Raw genomic sequence first — 22,363 nt, 5'->3', positions numbered from 1 at the left:
TGGATGGCTTCTGGTCGCTGGTCAGGATCGACAGCCAGCATGTCCTGGAGCAGTGTCCTTAGCTCCGTGCTTATGGCTCTATTTACTTTCAGGGGGATGTGGAACTGCAGCCAGGGGTTCTCATGCAGGGCCTCTCCAACAGGCCCTGACAGACATATGCTCCTGTATCGGAAACACACTTTAGTTCAATTCTAAAATATTTCTCATAGGACTGAAGGAACCTTTGCCTGTTAAGAGTTAACAATTAGGTCCTCAAGAACTGTTTTACGGTTTTCTACACTCCTGGCTGGCCAAGGTCTCTTTAAGGTCTCTTAAGTGGAGGTGTAACTCATGTATCCTACATGTGATTTAGCAACATGAAAGGGAATAGCTTCTTATCGGATTATGGTCTTGGTTAACTGCCTAAGGCTGACCTAAGTGCCTAACTTTCTGACTTTCTTTATACCTTATATGTTAAGAAGCTTCTTCTGACCAATCAGAAATGTATGCTTTATGTATGAACATTTTGCTCATCAAAGTGAGTGAGAGACAAGGTTAACAGAAATTAGCCACGGCAGTAAATGACAGCATATTTTTGGGTTCTTAAATGGTCTCTACCTGGCACACCTGCAGTGCAAACTGACACACACTGTTTAGAGAAACAGCTACTCTATTACTAATATTAATGAAACATTTCTTATTCTATGGAACAAAAACAAACAGTAAAACTAAAACACAGATCTCTTAGCTTCCTATTTCATGAACCAGATGACTGAATGACCAAGCCTAACTAGTAGCCAGAACCCCAGTTAACCCTCCGTAACACAAACTTTAACCACACGACAGGAACTCTTTCAAACTGAGTGAATATCATAAATGGATCCATAACTTTACATCAATTTACTATGTTGTGCCAATACCTGCATTTACATTTAGAACGAATGATGTCATAGAACCAGCATCACACCAGTTCCAGGTGTCTCCAAGGAGACAACAGAACTTCAGTTGTGTTTGCTAAAATACACACTTTGAAACATACTGTAACACTAAGTTAACATGTCTGGTTTAGTTGAAGAATCGGCTAAGGTAAGTTTCAGGGTTTAATGGTGGGATGGCACCTGTGCTTTTTCCCCCCAACCGCTAGAATATGATTCGCACCAAACCCAAAAGAAATACTGCACAGTTCAGGAACTTCATCAACCTAGCAACTGTAAAATAAGCTTACAAACAACTGAATTGAAATGCCAAAAAGTTCAGAGAAAGGCACAAACTATGTTTACTTGGGGTTTACAAAATTAAAGCTAACTAAAACTGTAATGATAAACAATCATGCTGCCAATGGACAGAGAAATATCATGTTTTTTGAATAATGTATTATTTGTTATATAGGAACCCAGTATAAGGGAATCCCTTGCGATCCTGTCTGCAGAGATAAAGGTAAGTATTGTTTTCTCTTTAGCACTCCAAGAAATATAATGAACATAAATATATTTGCCAATCTTTTCATAGTAATCCAAACAACTCTGCGTGTATCTGACATTTGTAATATTTATCTACCGCAGTATAACTCTTCTGGCAAGGCGATTGGTATTGTACCTTGAAAGAAAACTGATTGGAAATGTCATGTACTCTATGGTTTCTATTGATGTCAAGTGGCAAATGTTGACTGGTGATGTTATGTGAATCTTAGGAAATGGTCATTTTTCAATCGAGTCTATGTTTCTCAGAATTTGAGACAGAGAAGTCAATCTCTGCAATCCGAGCTGAGGGCATTTCTTGGAATGGAAAGGTAAGAGCAACGTGTTCTTTGATATTCTCTTAAGACTCTTCGCCAGATTTAACGATGAAAAATGTAAATAATAATAACAAACATTATTTTATATAGTGCCTTGAAAGGTGGGTTCTTTACAGAATGACAAAACCAACTACAATAAATAATACACAAGATATGCATGATGACAATACACAGTTAGAGGAGACAGTAGATGGTCATTGTCAGTGTATTCTGAAGGTAGTTTTCCAATTTTTTGGAACGGGGTAAAAGAGGCCACCTCTACTAGAATCTTTGTCCTAACCAAAAATGTAACAAAGTATAATAATAATATTAAAAATAATAATAATAAACTTTATCTATAGAGCACCTTTCATACAAATAGTGCTTTGGTGCTTTAAAAACCAAGCGTAAAAATAAAATATTAAAATTGAGAGATATACTTTCAGTTGTAAAGGAAAATACAGCAATACAGTAAAGCAACATACATGTCAATTAAATAAATAAAAATTAGGAAAGTCGTAATAAAATAAGAACAATTAAAGAGAACTAAAAAAAGAAACAGAAATAGAAAGAACAAAGAACCACTTTAACTAAAAGCAACATTTTCAAATGTTTTTTAAAACAATGTACCAAGCTTGACTGCCTAATAAAAAGTGGAAGTGAGTTTCATAATTTAGAAGCATAAAAACAAAAAGCAGCCTCTCCACTCTTTCTGCATTTCACATGTGGTATTTGCAGTAGGCCAGTATGTGCAGATCTCAGGTCACGTATAGGAACATATGAAGACAGACATTCAGTAAGGTACAGACGTGCTAGGTCGCTTAAAGCTTTAAAAACAAGTAAAAGAACTTTCAAATTTATCCTAGATAATACAGGTGACCAGTGAAGTTTTTTCAAAACAGGAATGATATTCTCTTTCTTGTATTTGTTAGGATCTGTGCTACTGCATTTCGAACAAGTAGTAAGGGATTTATTGTTTTCTTGGGAAGCCCACAAAACAGAGCATTATAATCATATCCACATCAATGTGTGCAATGGAGAAGTCAAATTAACGTGTCTAAATATCATCTAGTTCTATCCCAGGGAAGAGGGCTGTTGCCTACACAGACGACAAGACACAAAACGCTCAACTGTGCAAAACACGCATAAGGACATCAGTCAGGAGGAACAAGGTAAAGTGTTTTTTCTTCTTCACCATGGTCATGTAGTTTCACTCCAAGCACTGTCATATGAAATAACTGTGGAAACGACCTCCCCAACATTTTGGGTTGTTGCATTTTGCTTCAGTGAATATTAACCTTTTCTTTTAGACATTAAGAGGAAGGACACATTCACCCTTGGTAGAGATTCAGTTGTTCTATGAGATGTCAAGGTGAGAATTAACCACTTCAGGGATAAGTCAATCCACATAACTGAAAAAGGGGCAATGAACAGGATATGGGGATTTTGCTAGTTATAAAGTACAATAATCATCATTACATGATCTAAGACTACTGAAGTATAAGCTGTGTCCCTGATTGATTAATTAGCAAATTCATCTTTGTAGAGTGCAGCTACTATCTATTCAGTGGCATTTCCTTAAAACAATTGTATTCCCACATTCTGAATATGGAGTGAGATCATGTAGAGAATGTTGGACTTGTAATAACTAATTGAAGGATAATAATAATCAACGAAAGTAATTAAAAGTATCAACAAATGCCTTCAAAGTACTTAACACGTACTTTGCTTTCAAAAGTGAAACATAATTAATGCTTACGTAAGATTTCTCTTGACTTCTCAGGAGTATACTAACTCCAAGGACAAGTAACATCACAAACCATTATTTAAGTGCTGATGTTGGAGCTGCAATACTACTACCAAGACAAAAAATGATACAGGTAACACTGCTTTCAGATTTCTAAGAATTGCTAAAATAGTATGTTTACAGAACATTCAGAGTTGAGAATATGACAAGTTCCTACCATCTCAAACACTGCCAATCTAGAACAAAAAGACAGTACTTGAACGCCTGCAGTAATCGAACACAAACCAGAACATATCAGTGCATGACAAGGAAATGTAGTCACAAAATGATTCTACCCTTTCAAGTCCCAAAAAGGACCGGGGAACTTACCGGAGGCGATACCTGGATTTCAAACAGAGTATAATGTAGCCACTGTAGGGGAGAAGATCACAGAGAGCTCTTCTCAGATTGCTCAGAGTCAGCCCCAGCACCCTGTCCTGACTGAAGCAGACAAAGTGGTCAAACAGGTAGGTAGAAATGAGTAAGGAACAGAGAGTACGGTTATTCTTGCATTGTTTTGTTCGTCTGTCAAAGAAAAGAGTGCTTCTGACTTTTGTCAATGTTCATCTTTATTTTAGGAGAAGAACAAACGGTGGTATCACACTTTGCTCAAGTGTATGATACCATGTGTGTACAGCAGACATCACCAAAGGAACAGGAGACACCTGAGTAGAGAACAAGAATATGAAAAGACTGATGAAAAAAGCACCAGGAGAAATCCATTGAATATGCACAATCTCGTCCAGTATTTCAATGAAAAGTTTCAGTGTTGTTTTTAGTGTCGTCGTATTGCATACATTTAAAACAATGTGTCTTGTTTAATGAACAATTTCATTTACTTTAGTAAAAAGTGTTGTTTACTGTAGTCCTAGCATGGATGCAATTGTTAGAAAAAACGTGAATGAAAAACTGAATGTTTCATACAATATGGGTTTGTGTTAACCCACACACCTAAGTGAAATGTTTGATTACGTTTACAAGACATAACACATAGTTCAGTTGAGTGTGAAAGGGAACAACAGAGAAAGTCACAAACAAAACATTTGTGAAGGACTTGATGAATGTTTTTTCTTTAGAAATGACAAAAAATAAAGAATTTTTCAACAAGATGTCTTTCCATAGCGAGTTTCATTTGAGATAGTCTTTTCTTAGAAGTGCAAGAGTGGTATTCCCTACAACTTATTCCCCAATTTGATCATTCTCAGAAATTAGGAGACGGAAACCACACCTACTGTAATATTAGACCTTGTAACAAGGCAACTAGGTTTCAATGGCTTAAAAGGTGCAGAAAGAGGCTCATGTATAATGACCTCCAGTGTCCAACAGGTTTGCCAAATCATTTCTTAGAGTATGGAAAAAGAGGAAATAAAGTGTCTACAGAAAGCATATACCCCCTTGAACATTGTTCAGTTTGTTGCGCCAGTGCCAGAGTTTCATGCAATTAAATGAGGACCTCTTTCTCACACCACATATGTTATACTTTCAATGGGAAAAAAGGAAATATTAGAATTGTATACATTTTAAAGCCATGTGTTCATATTTGGTAGAAGCCCTAACAACACCTAAAAAACACCTAACAACGGGTGCAGGACCGAATTAGGGCAGTACCCACTATTGATAAACATACAGAAAACAATATTAAAGTACTGGCTTTAATATTAGCCAGACACAGCTGGATGATCTCCACTAGTCAGGACAGGAGGCTCTACTGTACACAGAGAGGGGAGGGAGGGGGGAACAAGCTGCCCAGCCCTGTGGAATGCTACAGAACCCTAAACAGACAGTACACACTACCCGAATATTTCACCAAGATATCCAGACACAGCTGGATGAGCTCCACCAGTCAGGACAGGCTAATAAGATACACTCCACAGACATTCACAACAGTGACATATCATAAACACTTGAATTACTTATCTACTTTCTCGAAACAAAATTTCGAGAAAAAACACATTGCCCAACGTTAGAAAGCACCTTGCATTACATTGCTTGAAAAACAATTTTATTTCGAAGGAATTATGGATCGGGAATTCTTCGAGGAAGTCGGGGTCACACAGCATGCCGCCCCATATATCAGGGAGCACATTGGATCAAGGCACAGTCTCTTTCAAGACAACGATCCGAAACACACAGCAGCAAGGGCGAGGCTTATAGCAGAACGAGTGAACTGGGTGAAAACTCCAGCCGAATCTCCAGACATCCAATAGAGATGGTATGGCATGAAGGACTATGTTTGGAAAACTCCTAAACCCAGCACAAAGCAAGAACTGATACTGATACAATGTCTGTTGATACTGATACTGTATGAGTAGGGCTGTTTCACCACTCCTTTTTTTTTGTTGCATACAGCAGTACTTCTTATGGTAGTACTTAAGTACAGTACAGTAGGTACTTACATTAGTACTTCTCACGTTAAAAAAGTTAGGTGTTAGCATAAACTATTAGTAAATAAAAAATATTAAACTTAGCACTGTAATAAATTATGCTAATATTAAATTTGATTCTGCTCTGAGAATGTAGGGGGAAGGAAAAATGCCAGTGGTCTTTTCACTGATGAACTTGTGCCTGATGAACACCACTGCGTCACACCACACAGCTGCGAGTGCACCTCACTGTGCCCGGCCACCACTGCATCACACAACTGCCAGCGCACCTCACCGTACCAGGCCACCACTGCGTCACACATCTGCAAGCACACCTCACCGTGCCAGGCCACCACGGCGTCACAACACACAGCTGCCAGCGCACCTCACCGTGCCAGGCCACCACTGCGTCACACAGCTGCCAGCGCACCTCACCATGCCAGGCCACCACTGCGTCACACCACACAGCTGCCAGCGCACCTCAAAGTACCCGGCCACCAGTGCGTCACACCACACAGCTGCCAGCGCAGCTCACCATGCCAGGCCAGCACTGAGTCACACCATACAGCTGCCAGCGCACCTCACTGTGCCAGGCCACCACTGCGTCACACAGCTGAAAGCGCACCTCACCGTGCCAGGCCACAACTGCGTCACACAGCTGCCAACACACCTCACCGAGCACGGCCACAGCTGCATCACGCAGCTACCAGCGCACCTCACCGTATTCTGCCACAGCTGGGTCACACAGCTGCCAGCACACCTCACAGTGCCAGGCCACCACTGCGTCAAACCACACAGGTGCCAGTGCACCTCACTGTGCCTAGCAGCCACTGCATCACACAGCTGAAAGCACAACTCACCGTGCCAGGACACCACTGTGTCACACCACACAGCTGCCAGTGCACCTCACCATGCCAGGCCACGACAGTGTCACACCACACAGCTGCCAGTGCACCTCACCATGCCAGGCCACCACTGCGTCACACCACACAGCTGCCAGCACACCTCACCATGCCGGGCCACCGCTGCGTCACACCACACAGCTGCCAGTGCACCTCAGCGTGACAGGCCGCCACTGAGTCACACCACACAGCCACCAGCACACCTAACCGTGCCAGGCCACCACTACGTCAAACCACACAGCCGCCAGTGCACCTCAAAGTGCCCAGCCACCACTGAGTCACACCACACAGCTGCCAGCACACCTCACCGAGCCCGGCCACAGCTGCATCACACAGCTGCCAGCGCACCTCACCGTACCAGTCCACCACTGCGTCACACCACACAGCTGCCAGCGCACCTCACCGTGCCAGGCCACCACTGCGTCACACAGGTGCCAGCGCACCTCACCGTGCCAGGCCACCATGGCGTCACAACACACAGCTGCCAGCGCACCTCACCGTGCCAGGCCACCACTGCGTCACACAGCTGCCAGCGCACCTCACCATGCCAGGCCACAACTGCGTCACACAGCTGCCAGCGCACCTCACCGTGCCCGGCCACCACTGCATCACACAGCTGCCAGCGCACCTCACCATACCAGGCCACCACTACGTCAAACCACACAGGTGCCAGTGCACCTCACTGTGCCCAGCAGCCACTGCATCACACAGCTGAAAGCACAACTCACCGTGCCAGGACACCACTGTGTCACACCACACAGCTGCCAATGCACCTCACCGTGCCAGGCCACCACTGCGTCACACCACACAGCTACCAGTGCACCTCAGCGTGTCAGGCCGCCACTGCGTCACACCACACAGCCACCAGCGCACCTCACCGTGCCAGGCCACCACTGTGTCACACCACACAGATGCCAGTGCACCTCACCGTGCCAGGCCACCACTGCGTCACACAGCTGCCAGCGCACCTCACCGTGCCAGGCCACCACTGCGTCACACAGCTGCCAGCGCACCTCACCGTGCCAGGCCACCACTGCGCCAAACCACACAGGTGCCAGTGCACCTCACTGTGCCTAGCAGCCACTGCATCACACAGCTGAAAGCACAACTCACCGTGCCAGGACACCACTGTGTCACACCACACAGCTGCCAGTGCACCTCAACATGCCAGGCCACCACTGCGTCACACCACACAGCTGCCAGCACACCTCACCATGCCAGGCACACACAGAGTCACACCACACATCTGCCAGCACACCTCACCGTGCCAGGCCGCCACTGAGTCACACCACACAGCCACCAGTGCACCTCACCGCGCCAGGCCACCACTGAGTCACACCACATAGCCACCAGCGCACCTCACCGTGCCAGGCCAGCACTGAGTCACGCCACACAGCCACCAGCGCACCTCACCGTGTCAGGCCACCACTGCCTCACACCACACTGCCACCAGCGCACCTCACCGTGCCAGGCCACCACTGAGTCACGCCACACAGCCACCAGCGCACCTCACCGTGCCAGGCCACCACTGCGTCACACATCTGCCAACGCACCTCACTGAACCCTGCCACAGCTGCGTCACACATCTACCAGCGCACCTCACCATGCCCAGCCACCACTGCATCACACAGCTGCAAGCGCACCTCAAAGTTCCCGGCCACTACTAAATCACACCACACAGGTGGCAGCGCACCGTACCAGACCACCACTGCGTCACACAGGTGCCAGCACACCTCACCGAGCACGGCCACAGCTGCATCACGCAGCTGCCAGCGCACCTCACCGTATTCTGCCACAGCTGCGTCACACAGCTGCCAGCGCACCTCACCGTGCCAGGCCACCACTACGTCACACATCTGCCAACGCACCTCACCGTGCCCAGCCACCACTGCGTCACACAGCTGCCAGCACACCTCACCGTGCCCGGCCACCACTTCATCATACAACTGCCAGTACACCTGACCGTGCAAGGCCACAACTGCGTCACACAGCTGCCAGCGCACCTCACCGTGCCAGGCCACCACTGCATCACTCCACACAGCCGCCAGCGCACATCACTGTGCCAGGCCACCACTGCGTCACACAGCTGAAATCGCACTTCACCGTGCCAAGCCACAACTGCGTCACACAGCTGCCAGCAGACCTCACTGTGCCCGCCCACCACTGCATCACACAGCTGCCAGCGCACCTCACCATACCAGGCCACCACTACGTCAAACCACACAGGTGCCAGTGCACCTCACTGTGCCCAGCAGCCACTGCATCACACAGCTGAAAGCACAACTCACCGTGCCAGGACACCACTGTGTCACACCACACAGCTGCCAGTGCACCTCACCGTGCCAGGACACCACTGTGTCACACCACACAGCTGCCAGTGCACCTCACCGTGCCAGGCCACCACTGCGTCACACCACACAGCTGCCAGTGCACCTCAGCGTGTCAGGCCGCCATTGCGTCACACCACACAGCCACCAGTGCACCTCACCGTGCCAGGCCACCACTGTGTCACACCACACAGATGCCAGTGCACCTCACCGTGCCAGGCCACCACTTCATCATAGAATTGCCAGCGCACCTCAAAGTACCCGGCCACCAATGCGTCACACCACACAGCTGCCAGCGTACCTCACCATGCCAGGCCAGCACTGAGTCACACCACACAGCTGCCAGCGCACCTCACCATGCCAGGCCACCACTGTGTCACACCACACAGCTGCCAGTGCACCTCACCGTGCAAGACCACCACTGCATCACACACCTGCCAGAACACCTGAGCGTGAAAGGCCACCACTGCGTCACACAGCTGCCAGCGCACCTCACCGTGCCAGGCCACCACTGCGTCACACCACACAGCTGCCAGCGCACCTCACCGTGCCAGGTCACCACTGCGTCAGACCACACACAGCTGAAAGCGCACCTCACCGTGCCAAGCCACCACTGCGTTAAACAGCTGCCAGCACACCTCACCGTGCCAGGCCACCACTGCGTCAGACCACACACAGCTGAAAGCCCACCTCAACGTGCCAGGCCACCACTGCATCCCACAGCTGCCAGCACACCTCATGCCTTGTTATGTGAAACTTTAATTCTCTTTTTAGGAGAATTACAATTCGTGAACCACAATTCACGCTCAACCACATCACAGATCTACTACACACACCTCAGGATGGTGACGTCACTGCCTTTCATATGGAAATATTTTGACACCGCGCTCAACAATCTTAGGAAGATCACAAAACAAGCCTGCTAGCCTGGATTTTACCTAAAAAAATCACGCCCTAGAAAGTGAAGTACTGTAGCATTAACTAGCAAAGGTGTATTGCAGACATAGGCATAGTACGTAATACAGGCTTTATGAACTCTAATAATATTGTTTCGGCTGTGAATCCTTTCTTCAGCTGTGAGGGTCTTCAGCTCATAATGAAACACTTGGAGTTTGCAATGTACGGCGCTCTGAACGAGTTCAACTTTAATGCAGGAAAAATGGATTTCCCAGAAGCTATACTGATTCTTATGGAAGCCCGTTTCCGCCAGGGAGTAGAAAAAATGCTCCCTGGTATTCTCTGGGATGCAGTGCAGTTAAAACTGTTCACTGTTACTGACCATACTGCCTGCCTGCGGGCACTTTTCCTTTCCGTGGGGGAAGGTGGACTGTCTTTCATTAGAAGGTTAGCCTATTCTACTCGGAGAATGTAGAGGGGGTGGAAAGTGCCCGCGGTCATTTAATTAGTATTACAATTCGCACTGATTCCCCTGCGAAGATATGGACATAAGAATATTCGTGCGTGGTCAAAAAATGCCATAAAAACGACAAAATGAAGGCTGTGAAAACATTCACAATGTGCTGTATACACAAAGCACGTGTTCTCACAACTCGAGGAGGTTTCGTGAAAACTTTATATCTTCACACAAAACAAAGTTTTTTTGTTTACAAAGACGATTACAAAGAATGTGGACCAGGGTAAAACTTTGAGTTTACAGCTTGTCCAAGGTCATTCATTATTAATACTATTAGGGATATCTTCGGTAAAGACTGACAGCAGGAACATTCCTGTTCTTTACTCAGCAGCTTATTAAAAACAGAGTGTTCAAAACGTTTTTTTTTACCCAGAAGAGTGACACAGCTTCGCGTTGTGAATCTGTTATTCCGTATTTACAAAGAAAGTGGAATACAGTAATAATACCTGCTATATAGATACATATTTTTAGATATTCAGATCCTTAAATTAATATCATTATTCATTTCTTTAGATACGTGATTCCATACTATATTCCCTATTACAAAACCAATAATTCCAGTCCTGAAATCTGATTGGCTGACACACATTCGAAGAACATACTGTAACACTTAGTTAACATGTCTGGTTTAGTTGAAGAATCGGCTAAGGTAAGTTTCAGGGTTTAATGGTGGGATGGCACCTGTGCTTTTTTCCCCCAACCGCTAGAATATGATTCGCACCAAACCCAAAAGAAATACTGCACAGTTCAGGAACTTCATCAACCTAGCAACTGTAAAATAAGCTTAAAAACAACTGAACTGAAATGCAAAAAAGTTCAGAGAAAGGCACAAAATATGTTTACTTGGGGTTTAAAAAATTAAAACTAACTAAAACATTCCAAACAGAAGCCGGCCTACCTTCTTTTCTTTGTACCTGATAAAGATGAGGATGGCTTTAAAGATACAGCTAAACTTTTGCAGAACCATTCAAGCGCATTGTTACTGATTGCTGTAGAAGCCAAAAATATGAGAATCTCAAAATCTAAAAATCTCATGGCGTCAGAATGTACAACTTTAAAAAAATAAATAATAATAATAATAAACATTAATTTATATAGCGCCTTGAAAGCTGGCTTCTTAATAGAATGACAAAACCAACAACAATAAATAATACACAAGATATGCATGCTGACAATACACAGTTAGAGGAGACAGTAGATGGTGGTACTAAACACAGTGAGAGCAGAAGGATAAAGAACAGGGGTGAGTTTCCCGAAAACAACTAATCTTAGAGACTTTCAAGCAACTTTACGATGTACGTATGTACGTATGTAAACAATCGATTGACAATTCTTTCATTATATGGTGTCGGTTTTGGTCCTTCAGTGGGATGAAATAAAGTTGTGAAAAGGAATATGAAGTAAACTTGACATCATAGTTTAAGCAAAAGCATATAGATAGGCACGAAAAGGGACCTTACTGTTTCTAAGAGCAAAGAAAAGAAATGACTGACATGCCGTAAAAGAAAACCAAGATTAACTGCGTGGACAGTGTATGCGTCCCGCACGACGTCCTTGATTTAAAGCAATATTTTTTGGCGCGCTGCCATAGTAAGAATCAATATTTCATGAGAAAAAACTGTTATTTATAGTTATTGGGTGTACTGGAACTCAATGGAAACATTAACTACTAAGCTTGGCATGTGTCACTCAACAAATACAGGACCTATAATCAAATTTAAAAACAAGTAGATCTAAGCTTTACCGTCAACAATCACGACAGAACATCAAACGGTGTTGGAACTACGCGGTATCGACCGCGGGTTTGGGTACGGAATGGAGCAGGCGTGGGACTCATTATAAATACATGTTAGGCCCAATGATTTCACTTAAATAATGCATTGCTGCACTTCAGACTGAAAATAATATCATCTAGTCAAGTATAAAAATGAATATGAAATATACCCAAGATGACACATAAATTCATCACTGTATAAATAAATGTTCTTGTTTCGAATTTCCTCTGACACAGTACAACACAATATCAAAGTCCTTCATATAAACTCTTAGTGTCCTGTATTCCCAGAGGATGCCCCTGCCGTGAAGTGACTGTGCTCTGTCTGGCGATCTCTGGCGCTCAGGGTGGGCAGGAGGAGGCCAGTTTAAGAAGCACTTAGTGATGAACGAGCGGGTCGGGGAGCACGTAGATGACGAAGGATTTAACGTGCTACTTCAGTTACGATGGGTTTTGGGAAACACTCGTCAATTAACGATCGAGCTTAAGAGCGAGTTTACGATGTTCTTAGCGCTACGACGCTTTCGGGAAACAGAATCATAATATCTAGAAGGATTACCATATATCAAAATAGAAAGAATGATATATGATATATACAAGTAATTATATCATATCATATATTATTAACACCATACCCACCATCTATGTACATTCACATGACCACACATATCAGATCAATATCAAATCAATCACAATGATTAGAATGCGCGCAGAAATCGCCCCTTTCTCTTCCCATCTTTCAGCACATTATACGTCCTCTCCACGATACAAGCCGATATCCGTTATCTTACTCTACAATGCACCTTTTCCCGTGTTGTACGTTAACATTTGGTTCATAAAATCGACACACCTGAAATACTAAATAAGAAAGAAAACAATTATAACACAACGGATGACAGAGCCTCTAGAACAGAAAACCCGTTGGCGTCACACACGCTGAATGTCTCTCTCTCTCCTGCTCAGCAAAACACAACATGTGGGTCAACACCGTGTGAGGCATTAAACATCACCTTCGTGCATTACCGCGATTCATCTGGCACACAACTGTACCACTACAGAAATAATATATATATAATGTCGCCACACGAATCTGTAATGAAAATAAAATTAAAAATGCCGCTGGCGTCTCACCCGACTGGCGGCCACAGCGCGTCTGAGGGCTCCCCAGAGAAACGAGCCGCCTGTGACCCCAGGGGCACCTTCACAAACCCCAAGGGCTGTCGCAAAGCCAACTCCATACAGAAAAACGGAACTCATCTGGGGGAAGTTCACAAAATAAAATAATAAAATAAAAGATGACATCATATAACCACGGCTCAACGCAGCTGGCTACACGTGTGAGAAGGTGCAGTACTTGAAGTGCGCTGGGCAAACTTCCGAGGTCAAATTCTTCAGCACGGTTGTACCTTTAAAGCGGAGACGACGGCACCGAAATTTTTTGGCGCGCCTTCTCTTTAAAGCCCTGGCCAAATATGAAGACAGTACGTACAGTTATAATTCAAACGGAATTAAAAACTACACATCCCAGTTACCATGGTGGTGCTTGTGATCATTGCGTTTAACCAACGAAACAGGGCGAAAAATCAGTCACATGAATTTGGGGCAGAGTTTCGAAAGCTTAACCTATCAGCAACAAAGCGAAATTTACACGATAGGCTACCTCAAACTGTCAGTTACACGACTGTGTATGTCGCTTAAGCCACTCCTATTTGGCATTTTAGTTATGGAGGCGAGAAGACGCCCCCCCCCCCCTCTCTGGGTGCCTGATTTGCCGCCATCTTTAACCGATCGTGTCCAAATCGCAGTAGCTACGCGCACGAAATAAAGTTCATCCCAGCTACAAAACATATATATTTTTGTGGTAAGAGGGAGCAAAACATCAGTATTTACTGCTATTAATTAGTGTACGATTTATAGTTGAAATCTGAGCCTAAATATAAAGTTAAAATCTCGACAAAGCAATGTAGGAAATACAGAGAAAATAAATCCTTTCTGACATCTAAAATCAGTTTCGATCAAGGTCTCTAAAACGAACAAGAAAAAGAGGATTTTCGGAGGGCAATTACGCTGTATTTATATAGAATAAGTGATTTATGAGCAATCTAATTTCTTGTTCGTTTAAAACAGTGAAATGTCAGCTGCAAAAGATCGCCCCAGAAACAGCAATCTCTCTGCCTGTCATAGACGTTCAGGAAAGGCTGAATGAAGTCATGGTGATCAATAATAACAGTTGTAGGACAAGAAACAAAAGATAGTGAAAACTTAAGATTTTTAAGGCTAAAACTCAAATTCATTCTACAAATTAAGGCAAATGAAAATTCACGACGTTAAAGTGCTAGAGGTGTAAAAAAATACAAAAATGCACATGAGCAAAAAGTTTTAGAAATGGAGCAAACAGAATAAAAGCCATGCCTATAGTGCAGAAGAGGGATGCAGGAACACTTGCTTAGATATACAACAACATTATTTTATTAACCCTTTACAATTTCTTGCATTAGTAATTATCTTTTCGCATACCCCAGCTTGCTCTCCATGAGATACACAGACACACAGATGAAAGAGATAGGGAGAGAGCCTGTGGTCAGAGTACAGGGTCAGCCATTGTACAGCGCCCCTGGAGCAGTTGGGGTTAAGGGCCTTGCTCAGCAGCCCAACGGAGTAGGATTCTTCTGCTGGGTGCGGGATTTATTGTTAAATTATTACTTTAAATGAATACTTTGAGTTACTGAAACAGCCCGCTAATAAAATTGTCGCAATTTTGTTCTCGTTTGGAAGAGAGAATCAAAAATGAGACATAATGATGGTTTCCGGCTTAGACCTTTAAAGGTACCCCCATCACGGAAGAATTTGACCTCGGAACGTTTACCCAGCGTAATATTGTATTTCATTTCACTTTGACCGAATGTCTTTAAATCAATTGTTGTCAGAATATCCCCACCTCCAAACAAGAACAAAATTGCAACGATTTTATTAACTGGCTGTTTCAGTAACTTAAAGTACATATTTAAAGTAATAATTTAACAAGATATGTAAATGTTTTAAGATATGTATATGTTGTGAATGTCTGTCGATTGTATCTTATGATTTAAATACTTTTATTTTTTCACAATCTGGCAATGCCAGACAGAATTCTAATGGCCTTGCAGATCAGAAAATCAAGGAACAAAACAATTATTGCGCCCAGCTCCTCAATGGGATAGCTTTAACTTGCTAATGCGTTGGTGTACAAAAGTAAAAAACAATTACTTTTTGACAATGAAAACTGGTGTGTATCTCTCTCTTTGCTGGCGCGCGGGCGCGGTGGGGTGCTGTACCACCCGCACAGAACATTAAAGTGTCCCTTTCCATTCAATGAGTGTCTGAGTTGCTGTGTTCTATCTTCTGACAGTCGCTGTTGTGAATGTCTGCAGAGTGTATCTTATTTTTAGCATTGTAGCGCTTTCGCCCTGGGGGGCGGCTGAAGAACACCCGGCTAGGGTGCGCGGTGAGGGGCAGGACAGGAGTGGTCAGGGCGGGGTTTAGGTAGGCCGCTGACTATTGCAGCTGCCACACAGTGAAAGGGGCATACGGGCTGGGGAGATCGCCCGTTTTCCATGTAAATAGTTCCCTGGTTCCGCACCCCTCTCTCTCTCCCTCTCCAGATACAGCTGTATGAGCTCCACCAGTCAGGACAGGAGGCTCTACTGTACACACAGAGGGGTGGTAGAGGGGAACAAGTTGCAAGCCGTGGGGTTGAAGCTGATCCTCTCCAGACACAGCTGTATGAGCTCCACCAGTCAGGACAGGAGCCTCAACTGTACACAGAGAGGTGCGGGAGGGGGGAACAAGCTGCCCAGCCGTGGGGTTGAAGCTGATACCCTGGATCCTCTCGAGACATAGCTGTATGAGCTCCACCAGTCATGAGATAATGCTCTACTGTACACAGAGGGGGGCAGGAGGGGGGAACAAGCTGCCCAGCCGTGGGTTTGAAGCTGATACCCCGCTTGATCCTCTCCAGATACAGCTGAATGAGCTCCACCAGTCAAGACAGGAGGCTCTACTGTACACAGAGAGGTGCAGGGGGGGAAACAAGCTGCATAGCCATGGGGTTGACCCTGATACCATGGATCCTCTCCAGACACAGCTGTATGAGCTCCACCAGTCAGGACAGGAGGCTCTACTGTACACAGAGAGAGGCGGTGGGGAGAACAAGCTGATACCCTGGCTTATCAAACAAACCTTAAAATCACGTAATAGGTTTATTCCATGCTGAAAAAAAGAAGAAAGAATACACATTCCATAGGAATCAGTGCCTTTATATAGCGCCTTTAAAGGTGGCTTCTCAAAGCGCCTTATGGGATAAAAACAACAAAAACAAAAACAATATTGTTTTCCATTGCACTTTGACAGATCATCTTTAAATCAATTGTTGATTTAAAGTTTGACAGTAAATGTTTATATTGTAAAGCATACAGCCGCCATTTCTTTCTAAAAATTAAAAAAATTGTTTGCGCAGTCTAAGAGGGGGGGGGGGGTCTGCTGACAATCCCCCATACACTCAAGTGAAATATTAATAACCCCAATGTAAACAGCGTATTTACAATTTGTTGATAATAAAAATGTTAAGTTCTCTAAGACTTTGTGATACTTTACCCAGGGAGCTGTGTAAGCATGCGTGGTGACTATTCATTGTTATTAAAAAATGACTTAGATTCGAACATGTTGTGATATTTAGAAATATAAAAAGTCAATTAATTGTCCATAATATTGCTATTTTATTTTTTCAAAGAAATGCTTGTTAAAAGAAAAGTCATGGCACAGGCTGGATTTGAACAGCCAACCTCTCGCTTACAAGTTCAGCACATGAATAGAATTATATCATTATTAATTTATTTGGATATGCGATTCAATATTATATTCCCTATTAATCAAATTCTAAAAGTATGCTTGTTTGCTCCTGTATTGAGCGTATTTGCAGAAAAGCTTAAAACTACCACTTTTTATACACACGTTATTTCACATGTTAGTTAAAGACTTCGATGCTTAATATTGTTTAGGGAGAAATGGAATACTGGTGTGTATTTTTGTACCGAGACCAGCCATATACAGTTTACATACTGTAATACTGTATGTTTATGTTCCAAAATTAATATCGTTTATGGCCTTCACACGCGTTATGCTCCTATTCTTTTTATGCTCAGCTACTAAGATTTCCCTTCAGTGGTAAAATTCCATATAAATATTTAATACTTAAACGGGCACAGTAAAGACATTAAATATACATATACATACTGTATACAGTACAGTTTGCATACAGTAATATGTTTATGTTCCTAAATCAATATCTCTTATGAGCATGCAAAAGGCATGTGTTAGGAATCCCTGGTGAGAAGATACATGGATCCTGTGCAGACGCAGGCACGGGTGATAGATGAGGCAGGCGAACAAACCAGAACGAGAGGCAAGGTCGTAGTCAAAAGGCGAAAGGCAAGTCGTAATCCAGGAAGTTCACCGGTAGCAGACAGTCCGAGTAGAGAGGCGAGGTGCAAAGTCGAAAAGGCAGAAGGGGAATCCAAAAACCAGAATAAACGAGGTACGGGGAAAAACGCCAGGTAGAGCTCTCAAGGAGTAGACTCAATACCAAGCAGTGGGAAGCAGGTGAAGATGGTTTAAATAGCAGTGCACACCGCAATGAGTGTGCGCAGGTGGTTTAACTCGTGCGGCGGCGTTTGTTAATAATCACCCGCTGCTGGGTCTGATTAGCTCGCTTACGCTTTGGTCTTGACTGCCTGGTGGTCGTGACAGTACCCCCCCCTTCACGGGCGGCTCCCGACGCCCGAGACGGCCGATCGGGATAGTCCCTGTGGAAGTCTCCGATTAGCGCAGGGTCCAAAATATCCCTCTCCCGAAGCCAGGATCTTTCTTCAGGGCCATAACCCTCCCAGTCAACCAGATACTGAAGGGTACCGCGGTTCCATCTAGAGTCGAGGATCTTGTGGACTGTATATGCCTGGTGCCCCGGAATGCGACGCGGGGGTGGCGGGCGACGTTGGGGAGCCGCCAGAGGTGAGCGGTAGAAGGGTTTCAGGAGGGAGACGTGGAAAGACGGGTGGATTTTAAGGGTGGAGGGAAGTGCAAGACGGAAGGTAACTGGGGTGATCCGGGAGAGTATCCTGAAGGGGCCGATATACCTAGGCCCAAGCTTCTTGGAAGGCAGGTGTAGAGGTAGGTTCCTTGTTGAAAGCCAAACAAACTGGCCTCTGCGAAAACGGGGGGCTGGTCTGCGGTGTCGGTTTGCGAATTTGGCCTGGCGCTGGGATGACTTGGTGAGAGCTGTCCTCGCCATTCTCCAGGTCCTGCGCAGCTTGGAAATATATTGACGCACCGACGGCACCGCCGTGTCCGGAGGGTTGGCAGGAATGAGAGTGGGTTGATAACCTAGTGAGCAGAGGAAGGGAGAGAGACCTGTGGAGAAGGAGGTAAGAGAATTATGGGCATATTCTGCCCAGGGAAGTAGCGATGACCAGTCATCCTGCGAGTTGGAGGTGAAGGCTCTCAAAAAGGTAAGGAGGCTTTGGTTGGTCCGTTCCACCTGACCATTGGCCTCAGGATGATAACCCGAAGTCAGAGATACATGGGTCCCTAAAGCTTGGCAGAACGCTTTCCAAAAGGCCGAGACAAATTGAGGTCCCCTGTCTGAGACCACATCGTTGGGCAACCCATGTATCCGAACGACCTGTTGCACAAACAGTGATGCCATTTCCTGGGCTGTGGGCAATGCTGGGAGGGGGACGAAATGGGCTGCCTTGGAAAAACGATCAGATATCACCAAGATTACCGTATGACCTTGACTGCTAGGAAGGTCCGTAATGAAGTCCACAGCTATGTCGGACCAAGGGCGGTGTGGGATCGGAAGAGGGTGAAGGAGACCGGTCTTCTTGGCACGCGGAGTCTTGATCCTGGCACAGACCGGGCAAGCTCGGACGTACTCTGCAACATCTGATCGCATGGAAGGCCACCAGAAATCTCTGGTGAGTAGGTCCAGAGTGCGTCTGCACCCGGGATGGCCTGCAAACCGAGAGTCATGCCCCCATTGCAGGACAGCAGAACGCAAGTTGTCCGGTACAAAAAGCTTATCCGGGGGGCAGCACACAGGAACTATAGCTCCCTTGAGGGCACGTCTGATCTGATCTTCAATAGAGCAGTGGATCGCCCCGAGGATTCTGTTAGGTGAAATGATTGGTTCCGGTGTGTAGTCCAGATCCTGGGGATCATGGAGCCGAGAGAGAGCATCAGCCCTCCCATTCTTCGAGCCAGGCGTATAGGTGATCACAAAATTAAATCGAGAAAAGAAAAGAGACCAACGGGCCTGACGGGAATTGAGGCGTTTGGCCGACTGAATGTAGGCCAGGTTCTTATGGTCCGTGATAATGACAAAGGGGTGATGAGCCCCCTCCAACCAGTGTCTCCATTCCTCCAGGGCCAGCTTGATAGCCAAGAGTTCACGATTACCAACATCATAATTAACCTCAGCAGGGGAGAGTTTCCTCGAAAAGAAGGCACAGGGATGTGGAATCTGCTTATCCCCGTGGCGCTGGGAGAGGACGGCCCCAACCCCATAGGCTGAGGCGTCCACCTCCACTATGAATGGCTGAGAGGGATCCGGGTGTCGTAGAAGAGGTGCCGAACTGAAGAGTTGTTTTAAGCGTAAAAATGCCTGGTTAGCCTCCGGGTTCCATTTACCCAAGCCTGGTCGATTGCGGGTTAGAGCGATGATAGGCGCCACGACGGAGCTAAAGTTCCGGATGAAACGTCTATAAAAGTTGGCAAAACCTAGAAAACGTTGAATTTGCTTTAAGTTACGAGGGGCTGGCCAGTCATTGATGGCCGCCACCTTAGCAGAGTCCATTTCTACACCAACTGAGGAAATGATGTAACCCAGAAAGTGAATTTTAGAGGCATGGAAAACGCACTTCTCAAGCTTGGCGTAGAGTTTGTTGTTAATGAGTCTAGTCAGGACCTCCTGGACGTGGTGGACATGATCCCTAGGGTTGGCAGAAAAGATGAGGATATCATCCAGGTAAACCAAAACAAAATTCCCAATAATGTCCCTAAAGATGTCATTCATGAATGACTGGAAGACAGCCGGGGCATTAACAAGACCAAAAGGCATCACCTGATATTCATAATGTCCATGGGTGGTCATAAAGGCCGTCTTCCACTCGTCCCCTTCCCGTATCCTGATTAGGTTGTAAGCCCCCCGTAGATCTAATTTCGAGAAGATGGAGGCTCCCCGTACGGACTCCAAAGCGGCTGGAATTAAAGGCAGGGGGTAACGATGTTTAACCGTAATGGAGTTCAGTCCTCTGTAATCAATACATGGCCGCAAGGAGCCGTCCTTCTTCCCAATAAAGAAAAAGCCCGCACAGGCTGGAGAAGAGGAGGGACGAATGAATCCTGACTCCAAAGCCTCCTTAATATAATCTTGTTAAGCCTGGTTCTCTGCCTGAGTGAGAGGGTAGATCCGTCCTTTGGGTGGAAGGGTTCCCGGAAGCAACTCTATAGCACAGTCACAGGTACGGTGAGGTGGAAGCGAAAGAGCCTTCCGCTTATCAAAGGCCTGTTTCAGATGCCTGTATTGGGGCGGGATGGTAGAGTGCTCCTCCATAGAGGTTACTGCAACAGCAACCTTAACCGGCTGACGACAACAGTTGACATGACAGGAGTGGCTCCAGGCAATGAGCTCGTTCTTGTCCCAGGAGATGTGGGGATCGTGCTTCTTGAGCCAGGGAAGACCTAGGATTACCGGGTAGGCAGGCGAGTCCAGGAGAAGGAGTGAAATTTCCTCAACATGAGTAGCCCCAACTGTTAGAGAGAGAGGGACGGTCTGCCATGTAATCCGTCCAGGTGCAATCGGGGATCCATCCAGAGCTTGAATACAGATTGGGGGTGAGACCGGAGCCAGGGGAATATCCCACTTCTTAGCAAAAGTGACGTCTATAAAGTTCCCCGCTGCCCCTGAGTCAACAAAAACCAAAAGGGGAAGTTGTGCGTCAGCCCAAGAAATTTCAGCTGGGAATAAAGGGCCTGATGAGGTTTGAGAAAAAACAGCACTACTGACTCTAACAGTAGGCTGTGGAAGGGTTCGAGAGGGATAAGGGGGTCTCAAGGGACAAGCAGAGAGAAGGTGATCAGGTGCAGAGCAATAGAGACACAGTCCCTCCCGACGGCGCCTTTCCTTTTCTTCCGAGGAAAGGGGTGCATGATGCCGAGTGGGCACCGTGGGGGTAGTACCTTCAGTACGGCCAGGACTGCTTCCATCATGACTCTCTGCTCTCCGCAGCCGAGTGCGGGTGTCCAGTTCAACCACCTGAGCGATTGCCGATTCGAGAGAGCGGTTGCGAAGTGGCGAGAGCACCAGGTGGTCCTTTAGATCTTCAGAGAGACCCTTATAAAAAAGGCAAATCAGGGCTTCAGGGTTCCAGTCAGACTCCGTGGCGAGGGCTTGGAAGTCAGCCACATAATCATTCAGAGATCCATCACCCTGACGAAGCGAGGCGAGCCGGAGATGAGTCAGGTCCGGGTTGACTGGAGAAAAACGTGCCTGGAGCTGGTCAGCAAAAAGCTGGAAATCAGCAAACTGAAAGTCTCCCCTAGCAAGCAACACAGCTGCCCAGTCCAGAGCCTTGCCAGTGAGCAAGGAAAGGGCGAAACCGATCTGTTCCCGGGGAGAAAAAAAAACTCAGGATGCAACTGGAAAGTCGAGGAGCATTGCGCAATAAAACCCCTACAGCCCGCGGTGTTGCCGTCATATCTTTCCGGGAGAACAAACGGTGAGGCTACGGGAGAGGTGGGCGGGGTTACAGGGATTGGAGCAGTGGTCTGTGCTGGAGGCGAAGGGACAGGGGAGGGCGGAAGGCTAGCGACGTGATTGGAGAGAATGTGAAGCGAAGATTGAAGCTGGGTGAGAGCTTGGGAATGGCGATTAAAAAGTGAGCCAAAAGCTTGAGCGTCCGCGGGATCCATCTTTAGGCTCGGTATTCTGTTAGGAATCCCTGGTGAGAA

The sequence above is a fragment of the Lepisosteus oculatus genome, unplaced genomic scaffold (genome assembly GCF_040954835.1).
Source record: "Lepisosteus oculatus isolate fLepOcu1 unplaced genomic scaffold, fLepOcu1.hap2 HAP2_SCAFFOLD_39, whole genome shotgun sequence".
Classification (NCBI taxonomy): Eukaryota; Metazoa; Chordata; class Actinopteri; order Semionotiformes; family Lepisosteidae; genus Lepisosteus; species Lepisosteus oculatus.
Note: the sequence above shows the minus strand (reverse complement) of the source record.